The sequence below is a fragment of the Nicotiana tomentosiformis genome, chromosome 2 (genome assembly GCF_000390325.3).
Source record: "Nicotiana tomentosiformis chromosome 2, ASM39032v3, whole genome shotgun sequence".
Lineage (NCBI taxonomy): Eukaryota > Viridiplantae > Streptophyta > Magnoliopsida > Solanales > Solanaceae > Nicotiana > Nicotiana tomentosiformis.
This window is the reverse complement of record NC_090813.1, coordinates 183501273-183514173: the sequence shown is the minus strand read 5'-3', so window position 1 is coordinate 183514173 and position 12901 is coordinate 183501273.

The following is a 12901-nucleotide window of genomic DNA, read 5'->3' as shown; positions in this document are numbered from 1 at the left end:
AAGCTCACATAATATAGAAATCAATTACCTCCAATAGCTAGGTGAATATCTCTCTCTACAAAGCTCCAAAATCAGCTAACAAATGAGAGAAATGAACAAAAAGGCCAAAATTCTGATTTTTATTAAGTCACTACCCAGGTTTGCCTTCTTCGAGATCACGGACAAACCCCTGCGATCACAAAGGCAAAAGTCACGAACCCAGAAAAGTCCTCTTCGCGATCGCAAGAAGACACTAGCGAACGCGATGCACTGAGGCGCCCTCCCACCGCGAACGTGTGCCCCTACTCGCGAACGTGAAAGGCAACTGGATTGCGGAGGCCTAGGTCTTCTATACGAACACGATGAGTCAACTGCAAACGCGAAGACCACTGGTACCAACCCTCCACGAATGTGACCCAGACTTCGCGAACGCAAAGAACAACATCACCCAGTCCTCAAATCCTTCTTCGTGATCGTGAGGGTCCCTATGCATTCGCGAAGAAAACAACCAAAATAGTACACCAACAGTTTTTGGACTTAGCTCCGAGCGGTCTGAAATGCACCCGAGCCTCCCGGGACCTCGTCCAAATTAACCAACAAGTCTATAACCATAATACGGACCTGCCCGAACCCTCGAAACACATAAAACAAGATCGAAACTAAGAATCGCACCCCAAAAATAAATTGAATCAACTTATGAACTTCAACTTCTTAACTAGTTCCAAACACACCAAATCATACTTAGACTACTCTGAATGACACTAAATTTTGCGTACAAGTCATAAATTACCATACAGACCCTATTCCCAGGCTCGGAATCCCAAACATACTTCGATAACATCAAAGTCTATTCCAAACCAAATTTAAAGAAATAGAAAATCTTTAATGAACCAACTTTCAACATTAAGCGCTTAAATGCCTCAGGATCACCCGAAACCCGATCCGAACACACGCCCAAGTCCATAATTATCATACGAGCCTATTGGAACTATCAAATCCCAGTTCCGAGGTTGTTTACTCAAAATATTGGCTCAAGTCAAACTTGGTCATCATATGCCACTATTAAGGAACTAAGTGTTCTGATTTCAACCCAAGCCCTTCCAAACCTAAACCAACCATCCCCGCAAATCATAAAACAGTAAAAGCACATACGGAAAGTATTAATTAGGGGAACGAGGATCTAAAAAGCAAAACGACCGGCCAAGTCGTTATAATAAAATTCTTTTGAAGTGAATTTGCCTCCTCTATCCGACCTTAAAGCTTTTATTTCATAGTCACTTTCCTTTTCCTCAAGTACTTTAAAAAATTAAAAGCAGCAAAAGGTTCAAACTTTTGGTTCAAAAACTAAACCCAAGTCTTTCTATTAAAGTCATTAATGAAGAGAAGAAAGTATTTACTTTTACCAAAGGAATGTGGATTGATTTGACCACACATATTAGTGTGAACAAGTTGGGGTGGCTTGATTGTTCTTGACATGACCTCCTTTGGAAAACTCATGCTTGCATGTTTTCCAAGAAGACAAGCTTCAAACAATTGATTGGGATGGTTAATTAATGGTATCCCATGCACCGTGTTCTTTTCTCCCATTGATTTGGGTGCTTCAAAATTCAAGTGCCTGAATCGCATGTGCCAACACCATGATTCTTTTTGCACATTAGTCTTCAAACACGTTGCATCAATTATCATTTGGGTCTATCGAAAACGTCCCTGCCTTCACCAAGTAGGAAAAAGTTCTGCGTACACGCTACTACTTAAATCCCACTTGCAAAATTATATTAAGTTTGTTGTATTCACTTGTTATCATTTGACTTATAGAGGTAACTTACACCAGTACAATTGGAAGTCTCGGTGAAAACTCTCCTATCTAAAGTGCTAAAGAAGAGCTATGAACTAGGACATAGAAAAGTGAGATTCATCATAACCAATAAATCATTTAGTTGTGAAACTCATGACAACCAGTAAACCTTTCATTTAAGAGAAAAGGTCAAAATACCACTCTAAATTACAAAATGCCTTAATTTTATCATTTGTTATACTTTCATATCATTAGTATCCATGTAGTGTGCAAATTGTCTCATATTTAGGGTTGATCTTAATGGAGCTCCAACATAAAGTATACTCCGAAGTAATTTTAACTTATATATAGCCAAAAGTAGAAGGATAAATTTGGATACTTTTCCAAAATATTTGACACGTGGAATCCAACCAGTGTACACTAAAACTCTTTTAAAGTCAAGGAGCAAATACCAGAGGATTTGTTAATGGCAAGGGTATGAATGACACTAAAGCGTATGTTTGAACCTTTTCCCTTATGTCAATTAAACTTTTGTACTTGGCTGGCTAAATTTACCAAATTGTTATGAAGACAAAGCAAATACATAATTTAACAATCAATAATCTCAACTCATTTCTTTTTTTTTCTGTTACTTCTCCAAGTGCTGATTTCAATATCAATGTTTCAAGTTATTGCCGGCATTGTCAAGAGGATGGATAAAGCTGCTCAAAATAAATATACTGCCTGAGCTTTTTACCCCGAGGACATCCCTAAGGCCTACGCTTATTAGTTACTTTTAGCTTGATTTCTATTGCTTTGTTCAGTAGCATAATGAACTTGGACTCAAAATAGAGCCCTTTGTTTTCTTTTTTTTCTTAAAATGGATAACAATTAAATTTATATGCAGTTTTATAGATATGTGAATAGATTCAACACAAGTAATCAAGAATATTAGGTAAACAAATTAAAGACACAATGAATAATCAAACCAGTTGTAATGTTATGGCTCAACTTGAATTTGGATTGGTTAATAGTTTCTGCCCTCTGTTGAATCCTTAGTGCGAAGCCAATCGAGAACAAAGAAACGGTAACGTAAGAACTATGCAATAGCTATAAAAATAAATTAATATTATCTTGGTATGCGTGTTACAACAATGCAATAGCTATAAAAAATGAATTTATATTGTCTTGGTATGCGTGTTACAATATCCCTTATCAAAGAAAAAACTTCTCCTTTATATAGTAGGAGATTTTCACCCCTAATACAAGTCTAAAATGGTAAAAATCCTCCTCCCCCATTAATTACTGATCCGCGATGCCATCAAGCAAGATCCGCGCTGTGATATCTGGTTGGTTCCGGATATCACGACCCTCTATATGTCGCCCACAACCGTTCATTGCACTTCCTGAAGTCTCAGAACTTGTCCTGAGTCCGGGATGCGACGTCTTATCAGGTCTGATGGCGAGCACTCCGTTCGGGCCTTGATACAAAGAGTTCCCAGCTTCGATTTTGATCTCACATATTCATACTCTTACTTCGTTTGACCCACCGGGAAATTGAGGTGTGTGTTAGCCCCGGTTTCACCCGTATACAGATAGTCCCCTCGTTTTTCAAAGAGTAGATTTTGCCAAAACAATGGAAAATGATAAATGAACCCCGGTTCTTTCTTTTGTACATTACAACTGAGGTGATGGATAAGCCAAAATGTCCCATCAGTCGCCTCATTCTGACTTCGGACACATGTCGATCATTGGCTGGTTGTCTTCGAATGTGAAACGTCGCGTATTGCTTGCATTTCCCCATATAAAATCTTCGACCTTTTATACTTCTCTCACTTTCCAATCCTAGATTTTACCTTCAAAGTTTCTAGCGGCTTTCAACTTTTTCAAATCTTCATATTTGTTCTTAGATTTCTAACCTAGATCTTCATATCTTCAAACCTTCATACTCTTTTATTCAAACCTTCATACTTTTCCTTCAAATCTTCATAATTTATCAGATCATGATGGCTATACCCGGGGGTTGCTCTATCGGGGATGATTTCAAAGTCGATAAGGCCTCCGTCAAACAAGACCGAGGCGAAGGAGCATGGAGATACATATGCTCAGTTGCTGAAGATACCCATAGTCCGAGAGGACTATAAATAGGAGGGCAAGGACGTGGTCGTCCCCGGGCCTAAGGATGATATTACTACCCAAGTGGAGGGGTATTTAAGTGTGTATACTTACCCCTTAACATTGGGCCCGATAGATCCAGCAATCCTGGCCTTTTGTAAGAGGTATGAGGCATATCTCAGGAAAATCCACCCGTCCCTCTGGAGGATTGTGATCCTCTTGCGCCATTTTGTGAACAACATTGAATCTGCTGGGTTCACCCTCAACACCCTACTCCGTTTGTACAGTCCCCAAATTTTTTGAGGGGGACTAATCAATCTCATTCGCCGAGCCAGCAAGACCTCTTTTTCAAGCATCGACAAGGATCGAGACCGAGATTAGGATGGGCATTTTGTTCAGGTAAAAACTAAAGACCTGATCCCACCCGAGTTCCTGTCATTCCCCGAGAAGTGGAATGCATCTCGTAAGTGTAGTCTTTCCTTAAGTGTCAATTTCCTTTTATTTCTTCTCATATCGCCAGTATTTATGGTCGTGCAGTTGTTGCCTAGGTTCCTAATACGGTCCCTTGGCTCAAGGAGTGGATCAATGGAATCTGCAAGCAAATGTCATACTCCGAGCGCACGTGGCGCAAACTTTTGAAGGTCAAATAGGAGGTACATTCTCATGGTAAGGCTCTCCCCTGAATAGTTTTTACTATGCCCCAAACTTACATAATGTTGACTTTTTCCTTTCCCACGTAGGTCTGACTAAGACCACCAAACTTAGGCTGCTGGACGGGGATGAGGATACGTCCTTACCCGTTGAACCAGCCATTTCAGGATAGCCCGAGGCTGCCGCGGAGGAGAAGAAGAGGAAAACAAAGTCCTTGGGTTCCCCGGATCCCGAGGCAAAGAGAAAAAAGAGGGCGACTATCCGGGTTCGTAAGCCCAAGAAGAATACTAAGTCCAGGGTACCAGACTCTAACTTTTTTCACCGGTTCAGGGATGAGCCCGAAGAAGACAACATATTTGTCGCCCATGGATCGACCCCTGCCGGGGAGCAGGCGACTACCAAGGAAAGGGGTCATGAGGTCGATTCCCTTCTAATTCGAGTGGTTGAAGTGGAGATGGAGGCTACGACCTCCCAAGAAGTCGTTCCTATTCTGAAGTAGGCGACCGGTGTGATCAATATCATCGAGACACCCTCTTATACCTAGTCCATGCTTGAACAGGCCCAAGCGTGAAAGGAAAAGTCAAGTGAAGGAGTTCAGGGTGCAGATGATCCTCTCCACTCCTTCTTCGATGGCATGGATATGTCCATATTAGAAGATTTCTCAAGGCTGGGTCACCTAGAGATCCCGAAGAAGGACATGCCCTTAGGAGCTGACGGGCCGAGTACGAGTCCAAGTTTGGTGAACTAATTTCTTGCGCCGAGCATGGACCCCGAGCATAAGAGGAAGGTCATTCTCATAGTCCCGGAGGATGCCTGGATCCAGTGTTCTCCGGTAGGTATAGCCAGCTACCTCCAATGCCTAGTGACCGAGGAGAACCAGGCAAAGATGAACGAGGTGTGCACGTCAAGTCTCTTTAACGAGGCACATCAGGCGCTGAATCGGGTAAGGCTCTAATACTTTCATACCTCCTTCAGGAATCCGACATAAGTTTTCCCTTGTTGTCTCTTACTAGTTCCATTGTTTTACAGGCTTCAGTGCTTCATCATGAAATGTTCCTCTGGTACCGCTTGGAAATCAGCCAGCTCAAGTTCGAGCTCAAAGAACAGGTCCGAAAGAAGGACATATACATGCTTCTTAGTGAGCAATAGGACGAGGCCCTTAAAGATATCCAGGCCGAGATGGACAAAGCTCAGAAGGAGTCCTCGATCCTGAAGGGGGAACATGCCGACCTGGTTGAAAAGTTAAAGGTCTTTGAAGCTAAAAATGAGGAGCTAGTCGTAGTGGCTAACAACACAACCTCGTAGGTCCAACAGAAAATCTACCAACTCCGAGCCGAGATGAACGAGGTCAAGGCCATTGCCAAAGTATGGAAGGGAAGGATGGATTTGCTTGCTTCAGAGAAGGAAACTGCGAAGGCAGAGCTGGCATCGGTTGAGAACCAACTCTGGGTGACGAAGAACAAAGCTGATAAGTGGTCTCAGCTAAATGATGATCTCCGAGCATAGCTGAGCTCGGCCGTAAAAGAATGGGATGCCCTCGGAAGAGAATATGAGGCACTGAAGTCCAAATTGGACACAACCTCCACTGATACCGAGGAAATGGTGGCCCAGTACAAGGCTGATGTGGAGGCAGCCGAGACCCGCCTAAAGACAAAGGCTGAAAATGTGAAGCGGCTGTCCCGAAGAGAGACCCTCGAAGAGATCAATGCACAAGGCTTCGACCTATCGGCCGCGATAGAGGAAGCTAACAAGTGATGGTAGGCTATAATCCCATGTTTTAGTCGCTTATCACACTCTAATTCACTGCACTTTACTTGTGTTGAGCTTTAACTGATAGTGTTTTTGCACTTATTGTTTGTTTTATACCTTGTATGAGTGATTCCGAGTTATGTAGATGTTGTGGAGCTAATTCGAGCTATTTGGAGCTTTGAAGTCTGAGTAGAAGCCCAAGAAATTAAGCCGGGATCACGTTCGGGGGGTCGAAAACCAAGTCTGGATGACAAAAATTTGAAAAACTCATTTCTCGCCATAATTTGCACTACCGCCCAGCTGCATGCCCAGCGGGGTGCAGGGCGCTAGTGCAAAAAGTGGCCAGAAATCATATTTTGGCACATTCTGGAATTTCTTACATGCGCGCCGCATGGGGCGGCAAGGCATGCGATGCGGTAGCCCAAATATGTTAGACTGACTTCCCAATTCCGCTAAAAGGGGTAATTTCGTCTGGGGATTATTGGGGGATGGTATGGGAAAAACCCATTTTCGGGACTTTTGGACAGATTTTGACCTAAGGAGTCCAAGGAGGCTAAGGAGGAGTTGGAACAGCACACGCACAAGGATTTCATTATTCCTTCCTCACTCAAAATCCGGGTTTGAATTGAATTTATGTTTTCCTATATTTTTGTTATATTTGTGAAGAACTTCTTTATGTCTATGGAGTAGATCCTTTTGGGTTTTGATGGATTTGGTGTATTGATGATTGTTTCTGGATTATAACTATATTTTTATGTATTTGAATCATTTTTGGAAGATTTAATTGTTGCTTCTATATTCACTTGTTCTTGTAATCGAAAGAGGCATAACTTGTGATATCCTTGCACTATATTGTTGGTTGAGTTCATAGATTCTTCTAAGTAATCGAAAGAGGCTAGTTGAATCATTGATTAAATCTAGTTAGGAGAATAATCGAAAGAGGTTTTCCTAAAGACCGATCCACTACTCACTCTTGCATATCTTCAGAGAGCTTAAATTAGTTCATATTGTGAGGTTGGGACTTAATCGAGAGAGGAGTTTCTACTAAAATATTGTACTGATAATTAAGTGAATTCGAGAGACTCACTTGAACATTAAAAGTGAATTATCTAGAGTTAAATCCCAGACAATCATCTTGCACCTATCATATCAAAACCGTATTTTCTCCTATTTATAACTTCCTTGCTTACTTTTATTGCAATTGTCATTAGTCAATAGCCGTAGATTTTAGATTATTAATTATATAAATCTCAGCTGTTGATTCTCCTGAATATCAATCTAGATAGCAACTATGATAATACTGTTTAACTCCAATCCATTTGGATACAATATTATACTATACTATCTTTGTCTAGCGAGCACAATTTAAGAGTGTATTTTGCGCTCGTCAAATTTTGGTGCCTCTGTCGGGGATTGGATATCAATAGTTTTTCAAGTAGTTTGTAGTGCTAATTCAGGAATTGGCTTTTAATTTTTTCTTTTATTTTTAGTTTGTTTGGTTAACTTCTCTTCAAGATGTTTTTTGTTGAAGAAATCTTGAAGAGCATATTCTTGTTATTGAACTCTAAATAATATGAAGATGGAGTACAACCAGCCTAAGAAAATGGTTGAAGAGTTAGCAGCTGAATATTATCAGCGGTGTGCTACGTGTTTTAAATGCGGTGGAAATCATCTATGGGTTGATTGTCAAGCATGTAGGTATTCTTCCTATGGTTCATCTTTTGAACTCTCACTTTGTCTCTAGTCCGAACATGTATGAGGATTCATATGGGTACAACTCTGACTCTTGTTGGGATGAATACCTTTATTATGACTGGAATGAAAGCGAAGTGAGACAACCACCTCAAGAGGAGAATGATAGTTTAGAAGAGCTTATGTATAAGTTTATAAATAAGGTGGAAGAGAAATTTATACAAGATGATGAAGCCACTAACAACCTAACAATGCAAGTGAATCAATTAGTAAATAAACTTAGCTCGTTGCATTGTGATGGTGAATATATGGAAGAGATACCATGTGAAAATGAGCCTACCCGAAATGATGAACATCTATAGAGAGAGTTTTTCACTCCGCAAGAGGACTCTGTTTCAACTGAAATGATTGAAAATGGGGTTTTGGTTGAATATGAAGCAATACAAGAAGCGTTCAAACTCCCATCCACCTATCCACAATTGCAATTTTTAGTAGAAGAGAATGAGGAAGAAATGGTCTTGGGCTTACTAGAGGAGTACTCACGTGACCTTTCTTCTTCATTTTCTTATTCTAACCTTAATCATGTAGATTTTATTTTTGGGGATTTACAGGAATATGCAGGGATTGATCTTGTGAATGAATGCAGAAATAAGTTGAGGATAATCCTACAAGAATAATCCACCGCTCAAAATGAGGCCAAGAAAGAAAGAAAAGAGTGTATCTTAAAAATATCCTTAGAGGAGTTTGGCCTGATGATCTACATAATGAATCCCGAGTAGCGAAAATGAAGAATGAATTCAGAATTAGGGGTGGAATTCACAAGTTCTCGGAAACGGAAAACGTTCAAGGTTGTTTTCGTTACCTCTTGCTTTTTATTTATGTGTCATGGGAACATGCCATAATTTATAGTGTGAGGTGGGGATTTAAATATGTAAATAACTGCTTGTTTTCGTTTCTTGTGTGTGTTTTCGTTTCTTTTGATTGAAATTTTTAAAAGTCGAAGAAAAATAATACTCCCTCCGTTTCAATTTATGTGAACCCATTTGACTGGGCACGAAGTTTAAGAAAAGAGAGGAGACTTTTGAACTTGTGGTGTAAAATGAGATACATATATTTTTTGTGGCTATAAATCATTGCATAAAGGTAAATTATTTCCAAATAAGGAAATAGGTCATTCTTTTTGGCACGGACTAAAAAGAAAATAGGTTCACATAAATTAAAACAGAGGGAGTATTATTTTCTTTAGGTAGTATAATAATTCTCCCCTGGTTTTTCTTTGTACCACGATTTTTTTCCAAGGGTTTTATTTGAACCGGGTGTAGTTAGTTTTTTTTTAGGAGTAAGAGATCTGTTGCTGTGATTTTAAATGAAATCAATATCTCTTGACTTTATTATGCCTTGAGAATAGTAAGTGCTTTAGTTTCTAATTGTTCTTAAACTTTATTGTGTGTGGAACTACTCTATTGTTGTGTGAGGTAACTTGATTCATGAAGGAAATGTAATATCATTGACCTTTGTGTTAGAGTAAGTGAGCAGGTTGTGAAAAATGTGTGGTGTTGTTGAGTCAACTCATGAGGCGAGGATGTTACAGTATTATGCTTAATCTGTTTGATTATTCTTAGAGTGGTGAGTTAGGAGAGTTGTTTAAAAAGGTCGTGTCTATGTGAAGTGTAGTTTGAGTGCTCGAGGACAAGCAATGGTTTAAGTGTGGGGTGTTGATGGTAGTCTATAATCCCGTATTTTAGTCGCTTATTACACTCTAATTCACTGCACTTTACTTGTGTTGAGCTTTAATTGGTAGTATTTTTGCACTTATTGTGTGTTTTATGCCTTGTAGGAGTGATTCCGAGTTATGTAGATGTTGTGGATCTAATTCGAGCTATTTGGAGTTTTGAAGTCTGAGTAAAAGCCCAAGAAATCAAGCCGGGATCACGATCGGGAGTCGAAAACCAAGTCTGGATATAAATAATTTGAAAAACTCATTTTTGGCCACAATTTGCACTACCGCCCCGCGGGGCGTTAATGCAAAAAGTGGTAAGAAATTATATTTTGGCACGTTCTGGAATTTCCTACATGCACGCCGCATAGGGTGGCACGGCATGCGGCGCGGTAGCCCAAAAATATTAGAATGACTTACCAATTTCGCTAACAAAAGGTAATTTCGTCCGGGGATTATTGGGGGTGGCTTAAATACACAGAAAAATACCATTTTCGGGACTTTTTGACAGATTTCAACATAAGGAGGACAATGAGGCTAAGGAGGAGTTGGAAGAACACAAGCACAAGAATTTCATCATTCCTTCCTCACTCAAGATCCAGGTTTGGATTAAATTTATATTTCATCATTCCTTCCTCACTCATCATGGATTTGGTGTATTGATGATTGTTTGTGGATTATAACTCTATTTTTATGTATTTGAATCATTTTTGGAAGATTTAATTATTGCATATATATTTACTTGTTCTTGAAATTGATAGAGGCATAACTTGTGATATCCTTGCACAATATTGTTGTATGAGTTCATAGATTCTTCTAAGTAATCGAAAGAGGCTAGTTGAATCATTGATTAAATCTAGTTAGGAGAATAATTGAAAGAAGTTTTCCTAAAGACTGATCCACTACGCATTCTTGGATATCTTCAGAGAGCTTAAATTGGTTCATATTGTGAGGTTGAGACTTAATCGAGAGAGGAGTTTCTACTAAACAATTATACTGATAATTAAGTGAATTCGAGAGACTCACTTGAACATTAGAAGTGAATTATCTTGAGTTAAATTCCAGACAATTATCTTGCACTTATCCTATCAAAACCCTATTTTCTCCCATTGATAACTTCCTTACTTACTTTTGTTGTGATTATCATTAGTCAATAGTTGTAGATTTTAGATTATTAATTATATAAATCTCAACTATTGATCCTCCTGGATAGCAATCTAGTTTCAAACTACGATAATACTTTTTAACTCCAATCCCTGTGGATACGATATTATACTATAGTATCTTTGACTAGCGAGCACAATTTAAGTGTGTGTTTTGCGCTCGTCAAGAAGCTCGAGGCTGAGGCAAAGGAGCTTTACGAGCCTGAGAGTGCCGAAGGCTCCGAGGGTTCCAAGGGATCTAAGAGCTCCGAGGGTTCTTTCGACGAGTCGGGCCCCGGTGAAGAACAAGCGTAGATGCCTCAATACTTTTTCAGTTTTTAATTTTCCATATGTATATATTTTTATTTTTTTTGTTCATGTTGGGGCCGTTTTACTGGGCCTTTGTTAATATATTTTGGAATATATATATATAAAAAATTCCCCTTCTGGCAATATCGTTTCTTTACTTTTCCAGCATCTTTTATTCATGTATTTTTTCTGCTACCTTAGCATAGTATCAGATGTAGTTCCGGGGTATTCATTTTGTGGACGTTCGTGCGAATCTTTGACTTTGATGCAACTTTGTTGCTCGTGGCTTCGAAACCTCGATGTGACCGGAGGTTCCTAAGATGCATAAGTATTTTTAGATGATGCTTTTGCCGAGGGTAACCTTTTTGTAGGTTCCAAGTTTTTCTAAAAAGGCCTTACTTTTAGACTACGAACTTCGGACGTCTTCGAGCCATTTTTAGGGCGGCCGTAGCCTTTTATATTTGGGCACCGCCTAACAGGTTTGATGCCTCTGGGATTCATTAGCCCGGGATATCCAAATTTTCTTCGAGCGACAATCCCCAAATAAAGGTAGACTTTGGGCTCGATAGTCCCCGAGCAAGGGTAGCCCCTAGGCTCGATAGTCCCCGAGTAGAGGTAGCTCGTCGGCTTTAGGATCCAGAATCAAAGAAGCAAAAAATGCATAATAGTAAGGCGAAACTTTCTTTCATTTCTTAGTGTGTAAAGTACATGATAAATCCTAACCACCAAGCCTTAGCTTCTAGCATACAAAGTTTTATTTTTTCCTTGCTAAAAACCTTAATCCAAGGGTAATGGCCCCCAGTATTTAAGGTCAAACTTTTGAGGGCTCGGATACTGTTGATATGAAGTGAACGATCATTGACTCTGGTTTGAAACTGGTCTTCGAATCTAAGTTAGTATATTTTACTGTTGCCTCATTAAAAACCTTGTCGAAAAACCCATTTTGGGAAAAATCCGGTTCAAGAGAAAAAGAGTACAACGCATGCTTTCAGACCTAATACCTATATCCATCCTTGGCCGTTTACATGCAAATGTTTTTCCGATTCATAAAATGATTAAAGAGTTATTGAGTTCATACCTTAGCTATAGCACCGCTTTAAGTGTGTCACGTTCCAGTTGTTCGATAGTTGCACACTGTTTTCAACTTCGAGTTTGTACGAGCTTTTGTCAGTTATTTCGACAACTCGATATGGTCCTTCCCAGCTCGGTTCTATCTTCCCCTCATTCAGGTTCCGAGTGTGTAATATTTCCTTCCTCAACACCAAGTCCCAGATCTTAAAGTGTAGGAGGTTGGCTTTTTGGTTGTAGTATCTTTCTAGGGAGTTTCCGTTACCTCTTGCTTTTTATTTGTGTCATGGGGACATGCCACAATTTAAAGTGTGGGGTGGGGGTGTAAATATGTAAACAACTATTTGTTTTCGTTTCTTTCGTGTGTTTTCATTTCTTTTGATTGAAATTTTTAAAAGTCGAAGAAAAAAATATTATTTTCTTTAGGTAGTATAATAAATCTCCCTTGGTTTTTCTTTGTACCGTGATTCTTTTCCAAGGGGTTTATTTAACCGGGTGTAGTTATTTGTTTTAGGAGTAGGAGATCTTGTGCTGTGATTTTGAATGAAAGCAATATCTCTTGACTTTATTATGCCTTGAGAATAGAAAGTGCTTTAGTTTTGACGCTTATGCTCAGTTTTTGACTCTTGTATAAGTACCTTAAATTGTATGATCTTAACTTTGCTTAACTGCTTTGACTAGAGTGTCTCGATGAGTCCGATCTTG